The sequence below is a fragment of the Corvus moneduloides genome, chromosome 5 (genome assembly GCF_009650955.1).
Source record: "Corvus moneduloides isolate bCorMon1 chromosome 5, bCorMon1.pri, whole genome shotgun sequence".
NCBI classification, from domain to species: Eukaryota; Metazoa; Chordata; class Aves; order Passeriformes; family Corvidae; genus Corvus; species Corvus moneduloides.
In genome coordinates, this window is record NC_045480.1 from 68,944,967 (window position 1) to 68,971,349 (window position 26,383).

Genomic DNA, 26,383 nt, shown 5'->3' on the forward strand with positions numbered 1-26,383 from the left:
TACGGCTTTACCAGCCGTCTGCAGGGCTCAGGTTTGATACAGATTTTAAACTGCACAGGAACTGAAAGACAAAGTGTCTTTAAAGAGGGAGTGCCTTTTCATTTCTCTCTCTCACCACAGAATTTCTTCCCAGATGCAGGCACGGGTAAGAACTAGCCAGGGGATTAAAGTGAATGTTCTGCCTCCTGAGCAGTCAGGGCTTCTGCTCAGAGTTATCACATTTGATGGCCAAAATGCAACACTATATTTAAAAGCAGGGTAAATAAAACACTTCCTTCCTAGGTGCTATGCCTACACTACCTTTCTACATTCTTCAAAATATCACCAAGGTAATGATTCTCTGCATTCAGAAGACTTTTTCTTTAAAAACAGAAAACCAAATAATCTTGTCAGGACTTATGGAATTACAGTAGAGGCAGAGCAGAAGATGAACAGCCCCAAAATTTTCATCTATTACAGAGTCAGTGCATAGTGGTATTTGGATGCAATAAACCAACAGCTATTTTACAAGTACTGCCTGTACCTATGTACATCTGATTTAACCCAAGAGGGCAAAGGAACAAATGAGCAAGAAAAAGAAAGTGCAGAGGGAAAACAGAGCTTCAGCATTTGGAGCCTTAGGAAAATATCAGTGCTCTATTGACTTTGCTTCTCTTGCTCTCCTTTCCATCACTGGAGGGTCCGACCTGTGCTTTAAGAAAATACTGCTCCTTTTCAATTGTTAAATAGTGACAAAGTCCAGGTGACCCTAGCACAGAGTCTGAGTGGTTTATGTCAAGCCTGGAGACAGTGACTCATGGAGTCACAGATGATCAGTTGATAAATGCCACCGGTATCAGAAACTTGGCCATTAACATGAGTGATGTGAGAACCAAGAGGTTAAGTAAAAGCTACCTCCATAATGAGTGTGTGATATAGAAAAGCAACATTATGACCCAGGCTTGGATTTTTTGTTCTTGTTTCTCTTCTCCCCTTAAGGTGGATTTGGTTTTATAACTTTTTCCTGCTTCGTAAGCTCTTTTTTTAATGCAACATACATTTTTCATGGGTGGGAAAAGGCTACAAGAATGTTACAGAGGTTCAGATGAACCAGGAAGTCCACTAGGATTGGGATTTTTTTCAACATTCTGCTGCAACAATGCAATGTGTTTGCCATGAACTGCTGGATTTGCAGTTGCCCTTGCTTCAAAGTGACTCAGAAGATGTTTTTAACATGTTTCTAGGAAAGAGTAAACTGCATTATTACATGCATTACAAGTAATGAGTTCCCTTATCGCCAGTCAAACATGAGACCAAGGACTTTGCTGAAGCAGAGCCCTCACAAAATCTTCCAAAATTTTATTGCCTAAGTATATAAGCAGGCAACACCTTAGATAACCACTCTGAGCAGTCTTCTTAGCTGCAATTCAAGGATTCAGTACGTCATTCATGTCATGACTTTTCTAGTCTTCAGGGATTTAATGCAAAGAAACCCTACAGTTTAGAAAAACTGTGGGAAGCTTTGGCTGCCAACATGCAAAATCTCACTGATTATTAAAGCAGAAGCTAGTATTTCATAGTGGGGGTAACTAGTTCTGAAGCATTTGTATGTAAAGTATGTGTGCTGTATTTTTAGTGCACCATACATTTACAGTCATCGTTCTTTTCTCCATCACCTTATTTTAATAAGAAAGAAGAAAAAGCAGTTTAGGCTGCTAAAATTACAGATAGATTTATGAGAATGCAGGCCACTCATCAGAGACTTTAAATAAATATAGGGAAAGGGGTAAACAGCCTTCCTGGCCTGTGGAGGCTTTCGGCAGAACAGAGAATGCCCTTTGCAAGGCTGAGTATTTAATATACTTCACACCAGTAAATATATCCCACTCTCTCTCAAGAGGAGAGGCTAAAGTACAATTGCTCACATGTTCATCAACAGATATGAACCATTAACAGAAATCTATTTTTCAGAAAGAAATCTTTTTCTGTTATATTTTAGTTTGAAATTAAGTTAGTGTTTACCTACAAATACAGGGAGAGGAAGAAGGGTTTCCTCCTCGTTTTTCCTGTACAAAATTATTTTTGTTTAATTATTCATACAGTGGGAAACACAAAAGAAACCAAAATCAGAATGAAACATCACACATTATACTTTCTCAACTTCTTCAATAAAAACTTATTTTGATGGAATTCCTAGTCAGCTCAGGATTTTGGAGATTTTCTTTTTCTCTGGTGTGGGAATAAGAATGGAAAGCTTTAAATATCTGCTTAGAGATCATTTTATTCTGTGACACCCACCTTAATTCAGCACCTGAATGCAGATTTATTCATTCATCCTTTCCTATCAGGAGCCAGACTGGAGCCCAGGAGTGCACCTGGTAGCTCCCCAGATTTGCAGTTCCATCCTTTTGTTCTCCACACTCGGTCTTGCTGGCCCCACAACACACATCAGGGTTCTGGCAAGGTCTGATTTCCCCTACATGATCCTCCCTTTCACCTCTCCCATGCCAGCTTTGCTCTGCTATCAAAACTGCTGAAAGCTGAAAGTTATTAACCCATCTCTTGGAAGAGGTGCTCCAAACTGGACTGAACCAGCCCTGAGCAACCTGGTCTAGCTGGACCTGGTTTGAGCAGGGAGATTCCCATGGCATAATTAAAGGAATTAAATATTGTGCTTGGACTTCCAAACCAGACAGAAGCAAAAGTTTTATCCCAAAATGTAAAACTGAAGATGCAAATAAATTTTACATTAAAAAATAGGAATTGTTAAGAATGAAAACTACTTTTTGCCTCATATTAGGCCATGATAAGGTGAAATGCTGACTTTTTTTCTTCTTTATAGTATTGATATTCATATCAGCCAAAGCTTCTAGACCTGAAAACAAAGTCCTGGATTTCCATCTTGAATTTCTTGAACTTCCTGGGCCTGGGAAATTGGGTAACGCACTGAACTCAGAAAAGATTTGACATGATTCGTTTGAAATGAGGAAGTGATATTTGGCTAGAAGTAAGGGGAGGCCCATTCTGTGACTTAGGAATTCAACATCTGGTTGCAGAAAACAGCCAATAAGCAAATCTTGCAACATTTGTGACCAAGATGTAGGATTGTAAGATAATTACATCCTGGAATCTGTAGCATGCAATCCATCCATTTTAGATCATCTACCAACATAGCACTCCAGAAAAGCAGGCAGCACATATTGCAGTGGTTAGTGAAAATTTAAATGGCTTAGCACATTCACAGGAAAGCAGAACTGTCTCCTTCGTGTCACATAAGAGAAGCAGAGCAGCAAAGGAGAGGCTCCTTAAGAGGACCAGAGCAAAGGAAAGAATTTGAAAAAAATTTGAAAGAAAATGTAGGGTCTCTCAGAGTGGCAGACTGGAGATTATTTTGAAGTAATTGGGTTATTTTATCTGTATAAAATCTCCCTTCTTTACAGCGAAAAAAAAAAGAAGGAAGAAACCAACAAACACAGAAGTGCATATTGTCATTTGTGCTGTTTGGCTCCTAATAAATGGCCTGAGCTGTCTGCAACACCAGAGCACTCACCAGTTTGAAAGTCCTGAAACTTTTCCAGAGGCTGTTTTGTTTATTTCTGTTGTACTTAAACCCACTTAACAGGGCACTGTGATAAACACCATCTTCCCTTGAGTTGTCCTGATGGCCAAGAGACTGAGTGCCAGGTGCTCTCAAAATGTAGTAAATAATTGTCTGTCTCATCCACTTAAGAAGCAGAGCTGCCATTCTGTGCAAGCCTGCCGTGTTTTCCTGACATACCTGCTGGCTGCTGCTCCAATTTTGTAGTTTTGCTTTGCTAGGTATTAAATACAATCAATGGGTTAATAAAATTTTAAGTATTTTTAATGATGCTCAGTTAGGCAGAAATGGCTCAAAGCCCCAGAACAGCGTCTTCAGAAAGACCATAAGGGCTTGAAGTTTTAAAGGTCTGATCTTAACAGAACCATCCCACTGGAGTTAAGCTTAGGTATGGGTTTAAAGTGAAAATATGCCAGGGCAGACTGGTCAACCTGAATAATAACAAGCATGACATAAACTGTGGTTTCTGACTTGGATACATGTCAATGTTTATAACTTTTGGTTTTTTCTGTCTTGGAGTGAGAGAGATATAGTGGAAAACATACTCGGTGTTGTGGGATTTGTGGATAATAAAAACAATCTGCTAATATGCATTTACTGGGATTTGTCATAGAGCAAAAGGTGAAAAAACAGATCTAGAAAACGTCTCTAAGACAGCTTAAAGCTCATGACTGGTGTCCATATGGAACAGATGTGTGTTCTACTCTGTGAGTTCTTGGTGTTCCTGGACTAAACTGAAATGTTCAGGTTTTTGCTGAGGCTTCCTAGGGAATGAGGGGGCTGCTCTGCTGAGGCATCGCCGTGTCTGAGGAGAGCAGCACTGACAGGCTCCTGCTTTGGGTTGGGCTCTGCACAGCACCAGATTTCTGTCACCCTGGACCAGATCCACAGCCCCTGGCCTTGATTTAGGACTGGTGCTTGCCTGTGATGGCTGCCTATATTATTTTCTTTTCTTTTCAACACAGCAGGTGTATGAGAGCTCCTGTAACAGAAGTTGTTTGTAACAGAGTGCACATGCCTTCTTAATCAACACAAAGATTGCTGTGGGAAGGCAACGCTTATTTCATCCAGATACTCTCTCTGAAGAAACAGTTGAATACAATCAATAAATAATTGACCTAAAGCTTCCACGAGGTTCAAACACTGTCAGGAATCTGGGTTTGAAAGTGTTGATTTTTCAGTGTTCTTAGAAATTTTTTTTTTCCTAATCCATCTCATGAATTTAAAGATGAGCTTCCAGCCCAAATGAGGACTCCCATGCTGCAACCATTCAGTTTGACAGCAAATGTGTATTACAAAACCTCCTGTTTCTCAGTAAGCAGATGATGACCCGGTCAGAGAAAATACTGGCAGCAATTTTCAAAGGACTCTCAAAGACACTTAGGTTATGTCTAAGTGACCTCAGTGATTCAGAGGACTCTGTGACCTCAGAGTGACTCTGAAAAACTTTTGCAAGCTGCAATGAGAGTTCCTGTGCATCTCCCCAGAATAAGCATCCAAACTGGAATAAAGGAGTGAACCCAGCACTGTGGGCCCACCAGGGGTTTTGTAGGAGCCCCATGCCATGGTGGGGACTTGAAGGGTAGAGACACAGCTGGCAGGAGCAGTCTTTTACCACGAGAAGCGGTGACACATCAGCGATGGACACAAGCAGACCAGCACATCAGACAGAGGGATGGTGGCCTTTAGCTGAGACAGCTCCCCATCCCAGTCCAGCATGGTCACTCATCTGAATGGAAACTTGACTCCAAGGGACCTGGGGTTTCCACATATCCAGCTCCCACACCCACCCACAGAGGTGACTGTCTCCTAGGAGCGAGCCACCATAGCTCTCTGCTACCTAGGGCATCGTTCAGATCCTCATCTTCATGGGAGGGCTCCTGACCTGGGCTCTCTCTACAAACACCACAGCTCTTGTCCCCCAGGGAAGCAGACATCACTAATTTTTATCTGGATAATGCTAATCAATAAGACAGAGAATGGAGTAAGTGTTTTAACTTTTTTGTATGCTAAGTGGAGCTACTGTATTTGTGAGTTACTGATCAACCTCTGTAGTTAACTCTATATTTTCCCTTGCAGCCACTTAGCACAAAGTGAGCTCTTGCTTTTTTAAAAGACATGAGATGGCTGCCCATCAAAAACAATAGTTAGCATGGGAAAATAATGGCTGTCCCCTTTTGGTTAGGGACAAACCTCACTTCAAGTGAAAAAAGACAGTCACAGCTTAATAGTTTTAGTGCCATAATAAACTAAAGTTATATTGCAGCGCTGTCTGCAGTGCCTGGCAAACGCAAGCACCCCCATCCACAAGGGTAGACCCCTGTCTCCATATAAATGCTTACTAAAACACTAAATCACCTTAGAGGAAGGATTTTACTGTCCTCCTGCTAAAGGAGCTTTATGAGCCATTTGTTCAGTTCAATCCCGTGTCTTGTCAAGAGCACCGGCTCTATACTGCACTTGTCAGTGTTTGTTCTCACGTCCTATTCACTTGTGTATTTTTATACATTGACAGCTTCCATCACCAAATTTAATGACCTCTTTTAGACAAAGAAATAACTGTCTACTGAGATCTTCCTTTATTTGCAGTAACCCTAACAAACCAATTCCTCAGCAAGCCCACAGGCAATTAAAAAGCATGTTCACTTTCTGTAGAACAGACGTGATGCAGAAACCATCTACAAGGCACCAGGACAGGTGCATAAGGATAAGACACAGGGGCTACTCAGCTTTTTTTTTTAAATCTTTAATTTTTTTTTTTAATCTTAGACAAAATCATGTCTCAGCCTTCAATGAAAATCTGTCTTCTGCAAAAGATTTCATACTGAACAAATTCCTCTATGGGCCTGAATCACACCTTCTGCACAGTCAGTTCCTTTGAAACATTTTCTTCCATTTCATCCACAAAGAATGGATCCGAGGCTTGGTGGGCCTTGTTTCCAACTTTATAAAACATTTCTAATATTCCTTGCCTTCCTGTTATTGTTTTCCTCTTGAAATTTGCACAGGGCCATGCAGACTCTGGGAATATCCATAGGTCTGCATCAGGACCTTTGGATATGCAAATCTCAGGAGTCCATGACACCCCACAAAATAAATATACAGAGTGTAGATTGCAGTGATTGAGATTATTGGTTATGAAGAGGAAGATGCAGTTTCCACCACTAGCAGAGAATCCAGCGCCCAAAGGAATGGAAACTCTTATACCAGAGGTAATTAAGCAAAACGTACCTCACAGAATTGACTCAGTATTTTGGAACCATTAAAAGCAGAAGCCATGCTCCTTTATTAATGTATTCCCATGGTGGCACAGATGAGAAGCACTGAAGTGTTACAGATTGTGACAGAGGGTCTCTGAGAAATCTCTTTACATATTTAGCTGTATAACACTTTCCCTCAAATGTGGGTTTTAAAGGAGAATTTCCCAAGGGGAATGCATACAGATCTACTTGTTTTCAACAAATTCTTTCCTCTTTAGGGCGGGGAGCAGATAAAATGCTTGCAGAGACTGTTTTGCAAGAAAAGCATTTCTGCTGCCTGTGCCGGTTCCCAGCCGGTGGAACACATCTTGGAACAGGTCTCTACTAGACACAGGCGTGGAACGAAGTTTGGCAAAACAAAGACATGGTTCCAGAAACAAAGAGCGTCCTGTGAATAACTGATCCACTACAAAAGAAAAGGAAGTGGAAGGGGAGGGAGCTCCTTCAGGCTTCGTTGTAATGCTAAATCATGAGATTAACTCACCAAAAGAGGTAAGGAGTCTGCTCCATGGTACAGCTTCTGTAAAGTGGAGAATTTAACATACATTTAAAATACAGCAGCTTCATAGATTGGCATGAAATGTTTTCTGTATGTCACTCGTGGGGTCATGAAGAAAACCAAATTGAAAAAGCCTATTGTGCCAGAAGTGAATTTACTACCACTGTAGATCCTATCTTTGGGCTGATCACATTATGCCACTTGAAATGGACGAGGATCTGGTCTTCACCAGGCTATTTTTACCATTTAAACAGGCAGTGATTCAGATTTCAATTGTCTCACCTGTATGACATGCCCACGGAAACAAAGCCAAGGGCTAAACTCCCCCAGGCTGCCTGCAAACAGCTGCTTCTCAGGAAGGCAGGACAACCTGCATCTGATCTGGCAATCATCCTTCCTTCCAGTCACTTGCCAACACTGAGAAGAAGGAGCCAGGATGTGATAACAATTTGCTTCCACAGCCTGATGCTGCCATGTGAAGCACACAGGCAAAATAGGCCATAATCACTTTTAGCAAAGAAGGAAACATATTTATTGTTAGTTATTAAACCATCCTGACTGTATGTCTTTCTACTTAAGCCAAACAGACTAGCTGAGCTCCCTAAAACAGCTCCTGCAAGTTTCAAGACAATAAAATATACTGGTTTTTCTTCTAAAATACTGAGACCTGAATTGAGCCCAAACTCTTTCAAAGTAGTACAGGAGCCTGAAACTGGCCTGGGAAATAGGTGATCAACATGTGTTTCCTAAACCTCATGACTATTAAGCACAATATATGAAAATCTTTTTAATTTTCTGTTTTGGTCTGGTTTTATGGGTTTTTTTTGAGAATTGTGTGGGGCTTGTTTTCACTGGGACTCTGCAGATATTTTTGTTAGAAAGCCTCTGGCCACACAATTCACTAGATCACCATGAAATGTCATCAGACACCTGCTCAGAGAGTGTGCAGTTATTCCATCTGTGCCTCTCCTCCTGTACATAGCTCCTTCATACCATGCCAGTGCATTACATAAGCTCCCCCGGTCTCCAAGTACTTGAGTCTATTTGACCTAAAAAAATAACCAACTCTGCCACCTTTAAGCAGACCACAACATTTTTCCAACGCACCTCTTCTCACAGTATAGTGCTCCATTCAGTGAGGGTGGCAGAACCCAGCCTGAGGAGGCTCAGCCATGCAGAAATGGGTGGAAAATCCAAGCCCTTCCATTCGCTCTCTGCTCTGAGCACCAGTTTGGTGGTTGCATTGAGAATTTCAGCAATGATATTCGTCCACCTCACTAATATCTTAAGGCCCTAATTTAAACTCCATAAAACAAGCCAGGCTTCATGGAGCAGCAAAGTGCTCTTTACTCGCTTGTAAAACAAAACACGCTCATGAATAATTATATCAATTATAATCAAAATCCTACGCACTATTAATTTAAGATGGGAAATACAGCAGTAAAAAAAGATAATATCTCCTACTGTAATTTCTTCCCCTGAGGACTTTGCTGCTGTAGGCCCAAAGAAATAAATGACAGGCAATGCAGTTACACCCTCTTTTATTTTGCTACTTAGCATTCACTGTGCAAATGTATCGGTTTTGTTCATCCCTGCTAATTCTGATTTTCTTTCTCCAAAAATGTTAACAAGATTTTCTCTCTGGTAAGTACAGTCTGTTGCACGTGTGGTGGTATTGGTATGGCATAGAAAGCACAGAGTTAATCAAGTTCATAGATTAATCTACTCTGATCCCACACCTTCCATCAGAAAGCCTTCCTTTCCTCTGGGTGCTCATGTGCCTGTAAGAACATTCTGGATTTGCTCCATGACTTTTTTCAGTCTTATTTTTGCCACTGCTTCACCAAATATACTTGTCATTGCAACATTTTTTTCAATATAAAGCACTTAGGATATCTTGTGAAAAAGTCTAAGGGCTTCCTCGTGCAAAGCATCATGAAAATTCTGGAGAAATCCTAATCCTATTAAAATCAATGGTGTCTTTGCCATGCACTTCAACACTGCCAGGACTAAGACCCCTGTTGATTTACAATGATGAGATGTTGTTTGGATGATAAGTATTCCTGAGAGGACGTTTAGCTAAGCAGCCAATCAAAATTATTTGTTAGTCCAGCCTCAGTCATGACTTTTCCATAATTTGCATAAAACTACTCAAGATTTGAGTTTCTGTGGAAAAACATAAATCAGGTAAGTTTAGCTTAGTTTTAGGTTTCACTGAAAAAGTTACACTGAACTTTGGTATGTCACTGTTTGCTTAAAAAACATTCTTTCTGAATTCCTCCACACTTTTTTTTCCCTCTGAAGAGTTTTAGGTCATTCTTGCTGGAGATGAGTGGATTTCATCAAGCTGTAGACCTACTTTGATGGTCTGGAGTGTATTTTACTGGGTCATGGATTTGCTGCCTATAACATTTGCTTAAGGAGCATGTCATCACATCTCAAACAAAAACAGTACTGTCATTTGAGTGCTTTTATCAGGCTTTGCTGTCCTGGTATGCGATGAACCACAAAACTTGTTACATACCCCTTTAAATTATTACTTTACTGGGACAAATGAATGAAGTTAAATTTGTATTTGGGGCTGTTCTGCTGGTTTTTTGGCCGGTAAAACCGTGAAGTTTTAGACTGTGGTGGCTGGTGGGTAGAGCTTGCCTGTCAGTTTTCTTTTGCCTTATGTGTGTTTGAGTGTGTGGTTTGGTGTTTATGTAGTAGGGTTTTTTAAAGTTTGCATCTTTGGCTTTTGCACTGTGAGCTGTTGGATCTTTATTCGGTCTGGCTTCTGCCATCACAAGGAGGTGTCAGACCCATAGCAGCATGGGTGGGGTAAAAGTGGCAAATAAATAATGAGAGTCTTAAGTTTCCTACAGTATTCACTCTACTGAAAATCTCTAGATTATGTCCAAAACTCATAAGAGTCTCTAAAAACTCAGATATCATCTATCCAGACCACTACGCCACTCCATTCCAAAGCTGCTTGCAATTTTCAATATATCTTCTAGTCTCTTTGCCTGAGAATATTCTGAGAAACCAGCAGGATAAATAACCAGGGTTTATTCTGACTATAACAACATCAACTTTTGCTTACACCAAAGTTACAGGGAGGGCATCTCCCCTTTTAGTGCAGATGAATTATTTCAAAGGGAGGAGGGGAGAGATAGGATCATAACCAAAGTACGTGCCTTATCAAAATTGTCTGGGCTTTTACATTCCATTTCCTTGTGATAAGACTCTTGTGCTGAGCTGGTATTCGGAAGTGAGCCCAAAGGGCTGACTGATAAGTTTACATAAGGAAGGAAATAATCAATTTAGGGCTGTTACTGAATGAGCGCTTATCATGTTCATTTCCTCACTATTGCTTCTCAAGCTAAATATTACATGTTTAGCAGCAACTTCAAAAGATTTAACATTCTAGCCTCTGCATTTTATTAAGGAAAACTCTTTCAATAGCATGAAGCATTTGCTTGCAGCACAATAAGAGTACAATTCATGCACTGAAACTTGCATTTTAAAACACTGATATTTATGTTGAAGGAAGCAATATATTCTTGCAAGAAAACTACTTTTTTTTTTCAGCTTGCTATCTAATATTTGAAGCACAGAAGAGGGATTTTAAAAGGTACTAATAGGCAGTACACTAAATTCCCTTCTGTAGATTGGCCTGTCCTTCTCCTGTAATGTGCTTTGTTTAACTGCATCAGTCTACTTTTTCTCCAAAAAATATGGTTTTTTAAGACCCTGATGACAGCAGCATGATTTGTGGGTGCCACATGACCTGTCATACTAAAATTTAAAAATGTGGCTCTTATTTTCACTCTGCATTAAATCATAAAATACATTGTGTCTGGTAAGTGACTGACTACAGCCCCTTTGTCCACAGTACCTTTGCAGTGCTCCTGAGAGCTTCATCCAGGGCAGAATCTTTTCCACGAGATCAAAATGGAATTATTGGGAAAGAGTGGGGAGGGAGAGACCCAACTTAAAAAGAATTATGGTAGCATTTAATAGATTTGAGTTGGTCGTATCATGAATTGGTATTCCAATGTAAAATAGCTACAGATTTAATGCACTACAGCTTTCATATGAGGTCAATATTTATTTCTCTGTACTTGACCTGGCCACAGCCAGTACTGTGGACGTCTTTGCTCAGGTCTTAGCTGGGATGTTTGTTTTTCCACAAACACAGATTACATTTGTATCCTAACATATTTGTGACTGGACTGTGTCCAATCATTAAGGAAAACCACCAAGACCTCTAACACTGCCACGGCTATAAAACATTTTCCATTGGCATGCAACTGCTATAGCAAGTGCAGCAATGGAAAATTTCCTCTGCCAACAAATTTAACAACAATACCATGATCAAGCTTCAACTGAGAGAAAATCTGGGAAGGAATGTTCTTCCTCCCCTGATCCAGCACAGCCTGAAGTTTCAGACTGTCAGGGCACTTCACAAGGTTCGTCCACTCCACTGTGAGCAGCCTCCTTCCCAAAGCCTCCATTACAATTGCCTTGCTCATGTTTCAGCACTGTTGGATCCAGGTATTTCATTCTAGCACATCTTTAATTTACAACACTAGATTTATTTATGGAGCAGACCACTTCCTTTCCAGAAAGGTTATACACCTTTCAGCACCTATAATGAATATATAGCTTAATGAATTCATCAAGAACCTGATCGAAAGACCTTGAAATGAAGTGGAATCTGTTCAACAGTTTGCTGCCTGAAGAAAATACAGAACGCTCAGCTTGGATTTTACATAGCACAAAGGATGATGCATTTGCATTGAACAGCCAGTTTTAAGCAAGAAATTCAATGCTTCTCTCTCTGGGCCTCATGATGTATGCAGCCTCAGCTAGGCTTTGATCCAAAACCCTTGACCTAACTCTTCGAGGTACAAACACTGCAGAGCAGGAATTGTTTGATATGGATGCTCTCTAAACTGTTTCCCAGAGAACATTGAAATAAAACAGGCATTGTACTTCAGTAGGCAGCCCTATACTTCTGTAGGAAAGCTGACATTCATTTACAGAGAGGGCAGCAAAGTTGTCCAAGGATCATCAGGTGCTAAAGAGATGGGCAGGGCCTTCCTGCTGTCCAGCATATCCAGGAAGATGAGAAGATCACTGAAACCATGCAGCAATGAGTAACCAATTGTTTTGAGTGAGACTTTCTGTGGTACCGTGTCTGCACACTTCACAAATCATTGACAGGTTTGTTATGCAAGTGGTCACTGGCACCTTGTAAACAGAGCTTCTCCATGCTCTGTTGATCTTTCCACTGCAATTTGTTGAAGGCCTAATAGCTGTTTAAATAATTTCTGACATGGAAAAGCACAGGCCGGATCCAAAAGTGTAAACCAGAACCCTGAGGCTCAGCTGCTAAATCCAGGCACCTACCACTGAGCTCAGAGCATCTGCATTAGAGTGTTTGACACTGTCAGTGCAGCATGCTCAGAGCCTCCACAGCAAGTTTATTCCAGCAAGTTTAAGTATCTGATTTCCATTTCCAATGCCTCAGTGTAGGGAATCAAAACTGGAAATTCTGGGACACTCAAAAGAGAGGTGAAACTTTGTATCGGAATTGCTAGAGAGGCTGTTTAACCTCTTGGATTCAGTCTGAGCGCACAAAAGGGACAGAAATTCTCCCTTCCTTCCTTCCTTTGCATTATTATTATTATTATTATTATTATTATTATTGGTGGTGGTGGTGGTGGTTTTGTTGTTGTTGTTGTTGTTGTTGCTGCTGCTGCTGCTGATGCTGCTGCCACTGCTGCTGCTGCCATTAGTCATAATTGCTAGACCAGATAAGTGTCACATCAGTAACGTGAGTCTATGTCACCTGGTTACTTATAAAGTGGATTAGCTACTTTTTCGTGCTTTCTATGATAACGAGGAAATCTAAATATACCTGATAACACCAAATGCTGTGTACACTGGCAGCCCCTGGAAACAAAGTTTAGTCAGATGGCAGTAGATTTCAGTAAAATACTCTGGATTGACACCAAAAGGAATGAGACCAGGCTGAATTTTCATTGAATTCACCTGTGTTTGTAATCACAGGCTACCTAGATTACTACAAAAATTTGATCTAAAAGGCATCAGTACTAGTGGAAAAAAATTGCATTCTGGCCAGAACAAATATTTTCCTTTCAGTAAACAAATTTTCACCCTCCTACCTAAGAATAATGCTGTTGAATTACAGCTGAAAAGTTCAGAAGCCCTTTGCTTCCAATATAAGTTATTAATGAATGTAAGGGACACTCACTGCAGTTCAAGATCCAGCAGGATCTTCCAATGAGAGGCTAAGAACTCCACAGAAGCATGATCTAATGGAAAAAATATGATCAAATGCAACCCTCAGTAGAAAAGTTCCTTATATCTCTCTTTTCCAAGGGACATTTTTACTGGCATATCATTAGCTAATTCTTGGAAATGTCAAGTCTGCCTACAAAAGGATTAACAAAAGGGGTTTAGAAAAATATGACACATAAACCAAGGCTCTCCATAAAACTGCAGATGATAGATTTTTTTTTTAATTATTATTATTTTTTTGGAAAAAACAGGGCACTCCATTTTCATCAAGTGTCTGCTCTGGTGCCCTTTAGCATAACTTAATAAATAAAAACACAGGAAGAGAAAAGACAGCAAAATGCAGATACGGAAGGGAAGGTCTTAACTTTCCCATGAAACTGATATCCCCACAGAAAATCCATACTGAAACCTCAGCCTGAACAACTCCCAGCCCTGCCAGACCTATTTTCCTGCATTTTCATTTTTCAGTGCACAGGAAGATGTTGCAGCCTGAAGGACTAAATCAGCATCTGTGGCCTCAGTACCAACAGCACAATTCCAGAGGTCACTCCAGCCACACTCCTCAGGTCCTCACTCAGGCTCCCTCCATCCCAGAGCATCATTCCAGCTGCAGGAGGCTGTTGTGTGCATCACTCCTGGTGTGGCAGGAAATTGGTCCCTGCATGGTGTGCATTTCTCCTTGTTGTTATCATTATTTTCATTCACAGAAACAATTTAATAACCAGCAAAGGAAGAAACTGCCATAAGCATTAGGATGTTTTGTCTAGGATGCTGGCTCCAAGCCTGGAAATTCTGTCATTAAGTGATATGATAACATTATCAAATAATAATGATAATACCAATATGATAAACAATATCAGAAGATAAAAGTAACACAGTGTAAGCACTCTTTGACTCTATTTTGTCTTTTTCTCACTTGCATTATGGCACACCACTGATAATCTGCTTTCCTGTATGAGTCACATCAAGTTATATCATTTATCCTTCTAGAGGGTTCAGAGGATATCATAAACCATGGAGAGCAAAGCTTGTTCTGCACCCTAATGTGCCTGGTGCTATAATTGTCTGCCTGTTGACTGCTCTGCTTATGGGGTATTTAAAGCAAAGAAAAACAATGCCTGGCTGCATTTTTTTTCTCTGTTTATACTCTCCTCATTCATTCACATCTCTAGACCTGATGCTTTCTCTCACTTTCTCTTGCCTATCTTTCCGATGCTTCCTTGTCCTTCCTTTTCCCAGCCTCCTTCCTTCCTCCTCAGTCTCCAGGGTTAAATGAATTTTTTTCTTAAGCCCGAGACTGAAATTGCACCCACAGAACCCTGTAAAAATTATTAGAGAGGTGGGATATCCTACAGGTCTTAACCAACAGCCATAAAATCATCAAGTGCACCCAAGAATGCTCTGGGCAGAGAGTCCAAGTGACTGTGGAGCCGATCCCACAAAACACACAACCAAACCAAACAGAAACCACAGAAAATGTGCAAAAATCTATTGAAATATCAGCTACGTCCTCCCCCATCGCTCCCATCTGCTCCCCAGATTTGTTTCACAAAAATGTTTGGTAAATTTCATATAACCTTCATCTGAACCTGCTAACTCATCAAGTTTTTATTCCATCTACTTCCAGAATATAGTTAATAAAGTATATATGCTTATGTTCAATGATTTGGAAACGTTTATAATTCAAAAGCTTCCAATTTCCACCTTTTTTTTGTAAAAGTTTTGTGTTGCTAAGGCAGAAGATAGAATTTGTGGTAGGGAAGCCAGGTTGTAAATAGAGTTTTTTCACAACTACACGTACATTTTCTATGCATTACACTTCCAGGTTACACCACATGGGGTTTTTTCATTTCTATTTGCACAAAATTTGTGTATGCAAACTGCCACTGCACACCTTATGCACAATTCCTTACATGTTTTTCTCTGAAAAAATTTGCATTTTGCAAGGGTTGCAAAATTATCAAATATCATTCTATTGCACATCAAAATGGGTGAGAACCTGTTTTCCAAAGTGTGGACTAAATTTACATGGTTCAGTCCTGGTATATAATAGGCCAAAATGCATAAAAAGAATCCAATAAAAATTTCATTTAACAAGCGTCTACTACGATCAGTTGATACCAAAAAACAGGTGTTTAAATGTTTTAAAAATTAAGTCAGTGTTAATTCATTGTTGTGTTGTCTGGTTCATGAAAATCAATTTGAAATTCAGTGCCTGCCCATGCTGTATTTTAGAAACATTTTCCCACAATTTCTGAATGATGAAAGATGCGGCCACATAAAAAAAATGCTCTTCTCTAGCACTTCATACTGCAGGTTATGACATGATCTTTACTTCCACTATTCACTCTTTATTCTTTAAATAATAGATAATTATACATTATATAAAATGATAATTATTGTTAATTTTGTCATTTTTGAAGAGCTACCTGCAAAACAGAGCTACCTGTGAAACATATTTGTTACTACAGAACTTCTTTCCAAAAATACCATCTTTACAATTAAGAACAAAGAAAAAAAATCATTTTTCTCTTTAAAAATGTGCAAAACCACAGAGTTTGTTCTGGGATTGCGACACACAGAAGTCTTCAGCCTGCGGGTTACGTTAGGGATGGCCCAAGGAGTTCAGACCTAATTTAACTGTGGTGACTGGAAACAACAGGAGTCAAGCTCATCTCATGACCAAATGCTTTTGTTGCTCTTATCTCCCAACTTGTGCCCCACAAAATGCCTTAAGAAACCAATTTTCAAGTTTGCGCTTGGAACACTGCTAGAGGTGAAGGGCTCCAAACTCTGCAAGGCACTAAGAGCCAAGCATCCCTTGCAAACTTGGATAGAGATGGAAAAGTTAGAAAGCAGGGCCATAATTTTTCAAGCATTTGAAGGCCTGAGTTATGTTAACACAAGTGCAGAACAGAAATGGTTTTCTTTTAATCAGATTCTGAAGCAATACCAGCACCAGCCCAGCATAATGGAACAGGGTACAGTTCAGAAAACAGAAAATACAGGATGCTGATCTGTGGTACCAGAGCACACACACGACATTACACATTACAGACCCTTTACAGTCTCAGTGGAATAATGGTGGTCTTGCTTTTCTTTCCAAAAGTGAAAGGTGTAATTCTACTATTTTTCTGTAAGCATTTTTGAAACAATGACCGTGGGCTCCAGTCCTATCTGGAGGAACAATCTGACTTGCCTTCATTTCCACATATTTATGGTTTACATTCAGCTCTCAAAAGCAGTTCCAAACTACCAAACCCACAACAGCTGTTTTCAGAAACAAGCATTTCTTATCATTCGGTATCAAGCATCAGAGCCCATTAGAGTATGGAAGGAATGCCACAAATGAACTGGGTTTCTAGAGTCCTAGGAGATTTGTTTCAGCTTCTAATCAAACTGGTTCCCAGACTTAATTTAGTCAGCCTTTATTTTCCCTACACTTGGCAAGCGAAGGACTCTTTTTTTTTCCAGAAGCAATTACTGTAAATATAAATGGCTAAGCACACAAGCAGTATATTAACAACTCTAAATCCTTTTCTTCTGCTCTTGATCATAAAAACCCTTCCATCCAAGCAACAGTAATGCCCCTTTTTATAGCATAAAGAGTAGAAAGAAAGACCATCTGGGCTGGCATGCCTGCCTTTCTCATACTTACACAGATTCAAGGTGACCCCTCCCAATGTTTCAGGCTCCCTGATCCCTTTCAAAATAACTGGAGACTTCTTCCAGCTTATCTTATTCCCAGGATCTTTTAAAGTGCATCAGATGTATTAGACGTGATGGACGAAGAGGAAGGAGGCGGAATGATATGAACTGATACAGTTGCTATGACCCGTGCGCATTTCAAGCTCATTTTGAAACAAATTTGTCCAGTTAGAGGATAGTGACTTCCCATATTAAGATCAACAAGGGGGAAAAGTATGTAAGTGAGACTGACTTTTCACTGCTAAAGCAGCTTTAAATGTTAATCATGTGGTGACACAACATACTTAAGTGTTGAAAAGACAGGACCCTGCCATAATCAAAGTGACACTGCAGGAAAAACTTACTTTCAGTAGGGAAAAGCATTAGGTTCGTACAGTGGAATTCCCAGATAAAACAGCACAGGCAATTGCAGTTGTATAAATGTATATATACACTCATAAAGAAGGGGATAGAAAAATAAAGAGATATAGGCTTAATTTCCAAGAGTGGAGCAGGGAAGTTGGTTTATAGTTCTTGAACTGAAAATAAACTTTGAATTAATAACTATCATCAGACCCTGTACCATCCAATATCTGTTGACTTCTGGTGGCAGACTTGCAAGTTGTTTAGTATTCTTACACTATTTCAATCAACAAATCATTTAATCCCACTTACAACCAAGAAGCAGCACTGATTACCTAAAACGGAGGGAAAAGTCCTTTTCTTGAACTTCAGGTGCAACAGGCTAAAGGGCTGGGAGTGTCAGAAGTCCCTGGAAGAGAAAAGGAAGAAGGTTATTAAAAGGTGGATGCTTTCAGGTAGCAGTACCTTTGAAGAGGTGCAAAGTAAAGGAAAACTTTAGGAAAATACACTTTGGATACATTTCCTTTACTTGGGTAGCCTCAGAAGAACAGCACACACAACTACCCAGACACAGTGTGAGGCGGCAGGAAATTTCTTTTTACAGGAAATTCCCCAATTATCCTAGTTTAATGGTGCATGTTTTAAAATAAGGCAAGGTCACTCCTTCGTAATCCACGTTAAAAGAATATTGACATCATAATGCATAACCACACATTATCTGTATCAGAAGGGACAGGCATCATCCCTTGCCAGCTGGTGTTGAAGAGGTATCAGAAGCAGACCCCTGCATTTCTTCCCTTTCCTAAATCCATAGCACTGCCTTCACATCCTTCAGCGCTGGTTTGACCAAGAATAGTCCTATGGAATTTTCATACCCAATGAAAATACTGAACATAAGTGTGTTAAACAGACTAAAAGAACAGGTCAGGACCCTGTCATCTGCAGTAGAAAAACTACGCAGATGAAGTTCATACAGATGAAGTTCATACTTATACTTTTTATTTCAGCCGCTTGGTTTCATCATATTTTACGAAAACATCCTCCCTTTTAAGAATTTTTTGCTCATCTTTTAACACCTGGCTACATTGTTCTTCTTTATTACATGAAAAAAGGCTGTGATGTTTACTTCTACTTCATTTAATAAACAGTCTCTTATGCCGTAGCACAAAGCGTTAGGAAGTTGCCTAGTTCCTAAAGAAAAGATCTTTGATGCTGGCATTGTTGAACTTACTTATGTTTCCTTCTTATTTATTCAAGTCAACTTCTGTAACATTTCCTTATCCCAGATTGTCATTCTATTTTACCAACATAAAGGCAACCCTTCACAATCTAAGCTGAACATTTTGTATTTGCGTGGGGGGTTTTTTATGTTTAATTAGACATTTTAACAATGTCAAGTTGTTAGGCAACAATTTACAGTCAGGATGAATTACAAAGGAAGCTCCCAGATCACAAAGGTCCCAGAGCTTTTGAATGGCTTCTCCGCTTTTTCATCCCTGCACGCTGCTGTGTGCTTAAAGGGTGACATCACTCATCTGCATTATTGTGCTGTACATTCATCAAAGTACTGATTAGAATCTAAAAGTTCTCAAATAGCAGTTGGATTTAGTAATTTGTAATCAGATACATAAGAGCGAACAAAAGGAAGTATCAGTGCTTTCAAAGGGAGTTGGTGACCTTCTGGTGCAGGTTCTGGAATGACTTTCTCTGCTGATTTTAAATTGTACCTGAATGGCAATATTAACAAAGCAGCTGGATGTATGTTACAGGTGTGGGAAAGCCAAGACTCTACTCTGTAATTACATTTTGATATTTTACCATGTATTTAGGAGTATTAGTACATGAGAGGGCAGAAAGACATGAGCAGCTTAGTACGGTGAGAGTCTCAGATTTTTAATTTGTGGTGGCTAACACTTGTAGTGGTGATGTTCTGGTTTCCCAGGGGCATGCTGCTGCATTGCTGCTGCTTTTCAATCATTTGAGGCTTTCGCTTGATCAGAGATCCATAATGTGCATGTGTTGGATACCACATGAAAAATCTAATGATAGCTGATATTATACACCTGTGGTGGGTATGAGCCCTCTCTCTCTCCAAGGCCATGGAGAAGATTTCAATCTACATCATGATATGAAACAAGCCAAGCATTTTATTTGCATTTCCATCGCAGAGAAACCCATTTCAATAGCAAGTTTGTCTCCCTTTAGAGCAGCTCTTCTATCTGCATAAAACGCCAATAGATCATTCCGTACTTGATTACTCCAGTGCACAGCACATCCCAAAGAAAGTTTACAGCTTCAAGTCAAGGCATCTTTGTCAATAAACTCAAGGCTCTCATGGATTGCAGGTGGAACCCAGCTCACGAGTTCCCCTCTCACTTTCAGCCTCCCAGGCAATACCTGTTGCTTCCAGTGTTTCACGAAGTTATTGCCTTGCTTACAAAATGCAGATATGTTTAAATGACAGGCAGGGGTCTTACTCCCACCCAGCAAAGCCTCTTTTGAAGGTACTGATGGCATATTTTAGGGCAGACAATTGGTCACCATCTCCCACAGCAAGACAAGGATCCGCAAGAATCTCTGGACTTTCCATCCCAGGAAGGGATCTGCAGGGGCCCCACTCAGCAGCTCGGAGCTGCTTCAGACTGCTCAAAATTGTCTTCATCATCCTCCCAAGGGCTGCTGCAGCAGCTGGGGCTTGCCAGAGTTCACAAATGGTTTGAACCTCCCTCCTGCCTGGCCTCAGCTACATCCCAGGTGTGCTCCCCCATGGAAGGCACAGCAAGAGGGTGCTGTGGGGGCCGGGCTCCTGCAGCTCAGGGATACCGAGGAGTTCCCTCATACAAGGCAATGGATGCAAGCCAGGGATCTGGCTCAGCACCGCTTCTTTCAGATCGGGATTCTCCCCACACACACACTGCTCTCGTTAAAGGAAAGTTGCCATGTGTTGGATAACCCTAAACTATCAGCAAGAAGGAACAGTGGGAAGCATTTCCTTCAAATGACTGAATACTGTGAACTTTCCTTAGGTTTTAAAAATTCCGTGTCAAGCACCTTCCCTCAAAATGCACAGATGTCCATTTGTGCAGCTCAGGCGGTGAAAAGTTCCTGCATATTCCAGGAATACAGCTACTTGTCTGCACGTCCATGGATTTTGGAAACACAGCTGGCTTCATCCATTTCCAAAGGCTGAGTTCACACTGTATTGTAACAGACCATTTCAGTAGGTCAGAGAGAGCAAGAACTCAGGGTCTAGAAGGAAGGTCCCCAATGGGGGCTCTCAGAATCTGCTGTTGTTTTCAGCTGCAGCCTTGTTTTTCAGAGCTCTGCCAGCACCAGCAGCTCCTGCTCACAGAAGAGTCAGCAATTTGTTCCCTTGAATTTTGGCCACTTTTACAAAGCACAGAGTTCCCATTCTGCAGCCCACATTCTGCCTTTGTTCATTGTCATTAAAACTTCACTGACAACAGGCAGGGGTGTAAATGAATGGAGACTCTGCTCCCCTCTTCTGTTTCCTGAACGCCAGCCAAAATCACCACATTTCATACATCCTGAATAAAATCATAAATCCTTCCCCACGGGGAGCAGGGTGTTCCCCTTGGAAGTTGGCCTGCAGTTCCAAACCACTTCAGGAATATAGGCCAGGTTTCTAAAACCAAAACTGAGGCATGTCTGACTTTTTTTGTAATACATAACTTTTGCTTCCTTTTCTCTGAAAACAATACTTTGCATGCTTTTAAAATAATATTCCCTTCTGAATCTATACACTTAAAATGTGCATAGCTGAGCTGCCAGATGCTATAAATCGTCCCAGCTCGACTGGACATGAGGAATCTATTCTGCCTTCTGCAGCGGGAAGATGTGCAGAATTTCAAACCCATTTTTACATGCACTTACGCTAAGATGTTGTTGGAGATTAATTGGGTCTGACCTTTATGATACATTTAAACACTTCTGTTTTTTCTCACAATTATCATTATTAATCTTCTCCTGGATGGTATAGCCCACAGTATATTCATTTATTAGTGAAATTAAATTTCAAGAGGGAGAACACTTGGGTAAAACATCCTCAGGCTTTTGGGTATTCTGAGGGAAATCATGTGTATAAATGAGCTGGTTTTTCTGTATGTACATGAACTTTTCCCAGAAAATAAAGAGGCAGCTACTTCACTGAAATTCTGGTAATTATCCTCATATATAACATGAAAGTAATGATCTATCGTGGCCCATAAAATAAGCGAAGTCCCATAAATAAGCAGTTCTTGCCAGAAGTCAGCATGTTTTTATAAAACCTTTACTTGCTGGGTTTTGACTGATTCAGTACAGCAGGTTCATTAAGTCATTAAATCCTTTCTGTGCATTAAAGATCTTCTGCTGTTCCTCGCACACACTGGCACCATGTGCACATTGGGAAATTCCCATCTCTCTGTACAGGAATATCTGTTTCCTTTTCAGCTTGCACTGCAAACTCAGCACATCTTTCTGCATTCATGTCCATCAGTAACTTGTGCCAGACATCTCATTCAGGTACAGAATTGTTTTAAACTAGAGAAAATTTGTCCTTCATCATATTTTACCTTCTTTTAATTTTTTTTCCCATAAACTGGATGTGAAGGGAAATGCTAAAGCAGTGCAGAATCTATCTTATTATAATTCAAAAATAGAAAGCCAGTAGTAGCTGTCTTACATAATAGGGCCTGGAGTTTTTGTTTCACCATTGCACAGGAATAAATTTAGCATGTTAAGGATCAGGAAATTGAATAAGCAGTTTAAAATCACAGTGCACCAAACCCTAAAGCTCCACCAGATGCAGGAGGGTCAGACTCAAATTATTCGACCTATTTCAGGATTCTTATGTGCCCTGAATGACAACACTCCCTGCTGAGGATTTTCCAGCCTCTGCCGCGGGACTCAATTAAACAAACATCAGCCAACCTCTGACCCCAGCACACATCTTTAATGCTCACATTATTTGCCCATCCATAAGGCAGACAACTCTCAGGCCACAGTTGCTGCAGTAACTTGGATAAGGTGCCACAGAGAAAACTGCAAAACGTATGTTATGCAGGTACCAACCAACTTTTCTAACCAGCAAAAGGCTCCTTCTGAAAGGAACACAATCTGAAGAACACTCCCACCTGGGTTTCAAAAAGAAATTGCCATTATTTGCTATGGCACAGTATCTCATCATCACCTGCAGCCACTAAAATCTGTAGGCAAACACATCAAAATTTTAGTAACATTGCTGGGAAGTGTGGGACAGACTTAGGAAAGCTGTTTCCAAAGTAATGTCCAGTGGCTGCCTGCAACTAGCTCATTCAAACAAGTCTCATCTCTGATTAAGCTGTATGACAGGGTCAGTAGCATTTGAAGGGCTGAGGTGTAATTCTCATGAGTATGTTATCCCTTGTGCTCTGTGAAGGAAGGGAAAATGATTGAGGTTATCCACCATTGTAGAGAAATGTGATGCCTGGTTTTAAAAGTATTTTACATTCGCTCTTTTCCTGGCTCTCTCTACTTGCAACATCTCTGTGGTGAATTTCTAAACTGAATGGGTGGGGGTGGTTTTATTGCTTCCTGGCCATAAATGAGAAAGCCAAGTCATTTTTAAAAATCAATTACCTGTAAAACATAGTGTCAGAGAGAAATATTATTTCCCCCTTTATTTACTAAGGGGAGTTAAAATCATTTGCTCTAAACATAGTTTCTGTGGAAAGACAAGTTTCCTGTCAGGGTCATTGTCAGTCACAGCAGCTCTGCAGCATGAAAGCAAAGGTTACTCGGTTTTGGTGTGTTTTGGCAAAACTGCCAATGATCTAACATCACCTTAGCATTGGTATGCACATATGATGATGGCCACAAGGTTGTCCCCAGGGAGAAAAATCACTGCCTGCTTCCTGGCTGAGGTCTAGCTGATGGTCACATATTCTTTGCATGTCATTTACATATCTTTATATACATCCATATAGATATCTTTGTATGTCCTGATGTAAATGAGACAGATCCACTCTTCACATGCCAAAAGTCCTCCTCATTTTGGAAACTCAGGTTACAGTCTGCAGGGAAGAACATATTGCAGCAGAATGTTGAAACCAACCTCGAGGGGCCCGGTCAAGCTGAAATCAAACCATAAAGGTCTGTGTCAAATAAACATCACAGAAGTCTCCAGAGATGAAAGAACCTCTTCATTCCTATCTCAGAGAAAAGGGGTAAAAGAAGGAGGAGGACACCAAAAGATGCAAGCCTGTGCTCTTCCAGGAGGAATGTGAGCCAGCATTGCCTCCTGTGAGGGTCTGTGGATTATTTACCATAGTCTAGCTAGCCCTTAGCACAAGAGCCTTGGAGTAGACACATAATGAATTTTCTCTCTCAAGTAGGCTACTTGAGCTACACTCCTGTGGTTTTTGAAACAAGGAAAAACACTCCAGGAAAGAACAGTGTAAACCATATCTCAAATTTAAATATTTATATTTTCTATATATTGCACTTGAAATTCAGGCCGCATATAAACCACAGATTTTGGAGAGAAATTAGATAGTTATAGTTGGGAAATTATGACACAGAATTTAGTGAACACTGAAGAGCTGTGTCATACTATTTAATTTCATCTTTAAAAGAAAAACATCATGTCACACTGACAGAGATTATAATGCTTAGGCTTAAGGGGAAAGAAGATGATAGGGCTCTTATATTTACTCTGAAGTGAATCTGCAGCCAAGTGCTCTAAGGAAAAACACTGTAAGTCAACTCAGCATCTGCAAGATCAATATAATTCTTTAAGAGGAAAAAGTTCTCTGTTTAACTTATTTTTCTCCCACAGGGGACGGTGTCAGACTGTTGCAGGAAGCAGTAAATTGCAGAGTTTGTGGACTCTGCTCAGGCACAACAAGAAATCATTGTAATTCAAGTGATGAAGTCAAAAATACAGGAGTCTGGTAGAAACTATTTTTCATGTTCTGAGTTGCAGCTAAAGTTGTGGCCTCAAAAGGTGTCAAATAAACAGCACTGCTTGAGACCCAGATCTCCATAGCCTGAAGTACCAAGCTGAATATCCAGTCCTTACAGTCTGTAATGAGTTGAAGAGTAAAAAACACTTCTCTTGTTTCCATTGAATATTTCAGGACTCCAGGAAAGCTTCCTGATAGGAGACCCCTAATCCTGAGTCGTGGCTGAATTCACGTTCAATTGGTATGGGTATGGCAAAGCTCTTAACTCACTCCCAATTTCAGCACAGGAAGAGGAGCTGTGGGAGAGAAGCAATATCTGGACAGAGAGAAAAGAACCAAAAAAATGGTGAAACCATCTTGAAGTCACACGTACAACATCACCCTTGCCCAGCAGTGGGACTGGTAACACATTAATGAAGAGGAGTCTGAAGGACAGCATTGAAGCCACTTTCTGTGGGCTATGGAATTCCCATTCCCCCTGCATAGCTGAGATGAGCTTGTTGGATAAAACGAGGTTGGCAATAGGGGATTATAGACTGGATGGGGACATCACAAGATTGACCAGCAGAGGGGTAAGGAATGGCCTTCAGGGTGAGGACAAGAAGGACATTGAAGGAACGGAGAGTTACTCAAAACTATGTTCTAGGACTGCAGTCTTGGCAACCACACTCTGAGGGAGCTGCTCAAGGGAGGACTGTAGCTGTCATGCACAAGACACGAGGAAAAGCCCAGTCAAATATTTTAGCTGGATAAAAACTGCCCTATCATTGAGTTAATGTGAAACAGAACCAGCAAATGGTACAACACAGGCATGGGTCAAGCTGAAGACAGAACTCAGATTATGGCTGACAGGTTAGACCATAGCAATATGTACTCTGATTAAGAAAGGAAATACTCTTCAGCAAGGAATTGAGAGAATGTATCATTTGGCCTTTTTATGGTTTTTTTTAAATGTTAGCATGGAGTACTTGATAGCTGCTGTGAAAATTTCCTGGCATGATCTTTAGTTGCACAATGAATGTCTAAGCTTAACTAAATCATCTTGAGAGAAACATTAGAGATAATGGTCAAAGCCCTGAGGAATTACTTGATTTGATAACTTTCAGCGTCATGACTATAATGTCTGATATCTCAGTGCTACAGGAGGACAAATGACTGAAAGCAACTGCTGTCTACTTCCCCATGAATGTGGAAATCATCCCTTTGCCATAGCCTTAACTTCCCAGCTCTTGCTGTGAAGCTAACTGAGCTGGCCAGAAGACAAGAATTCCTCATGAAAAACACTGAGGTTTTGGCATTTCCCATTCAGACAAAAAAAGAAGGGATTTCAAAATATTTCACCACCAGGAGAAGAATGTCTCTGAATTAGTCCAGAGCAGCACTGAAAGCACTTGTTCAGTGGTGATTCAAGTCTGCTCTCCTCAATTTCTGTAGCTGACTTTTCAAAGAAAGAGGGGAAAACATCCAAATCTTCCTTTTGGATTCAGCTGTTCCTCTGAATAAAATTAAAATAGGAGGCTAAATGTTTCCTTCTCTTTTAATGAGAGGTCATTATCTACGCATTCCTGAGATAAACTATGGGAAACATACAACAGGGTGATTTCCAACTGAATCAGTGAGGAGGAAAGATGATGAGAAAAGTTTGTGTATCTAGTGTACGGAGCATAACATCAGCTAAAGGTTGCACAAACTGCCAAGTGATTTAATACCAGATGTAGAATCATTTAGGTTGGAAAAGACC

The 26,383-nt window shown here is 40.4% G+C and overlaps 1 long non-coding RNA gene across 1 annotated transcript in view; it reads right to left on the reverse strand.

The window, feature by feature from the left end:
• Nucleotides 1–7,325: 7,325 nt before the first annotated feature.
• The window catches only part of LOC116444806, an 81,483-nt gene continuing 62,425 nt past the window's right edge, over nucleotides 7,326–26,383 (reverse strand). Inside the window, exons 2-3 of the long non-coding RNA XR_004240530.1 lie at nucleotides 18,034–18,107; nucleotides 7,326–7,357 (exon numbers count right to left, since the gene is read on the reverse strand). This is a non-coding gene — a long non-coding RNA (uncharacterized LOC116444806). The remainder of the gene's footprint in view (nucleotides 7,358–18,033; nucleotides 18,108–26,383) is intronic.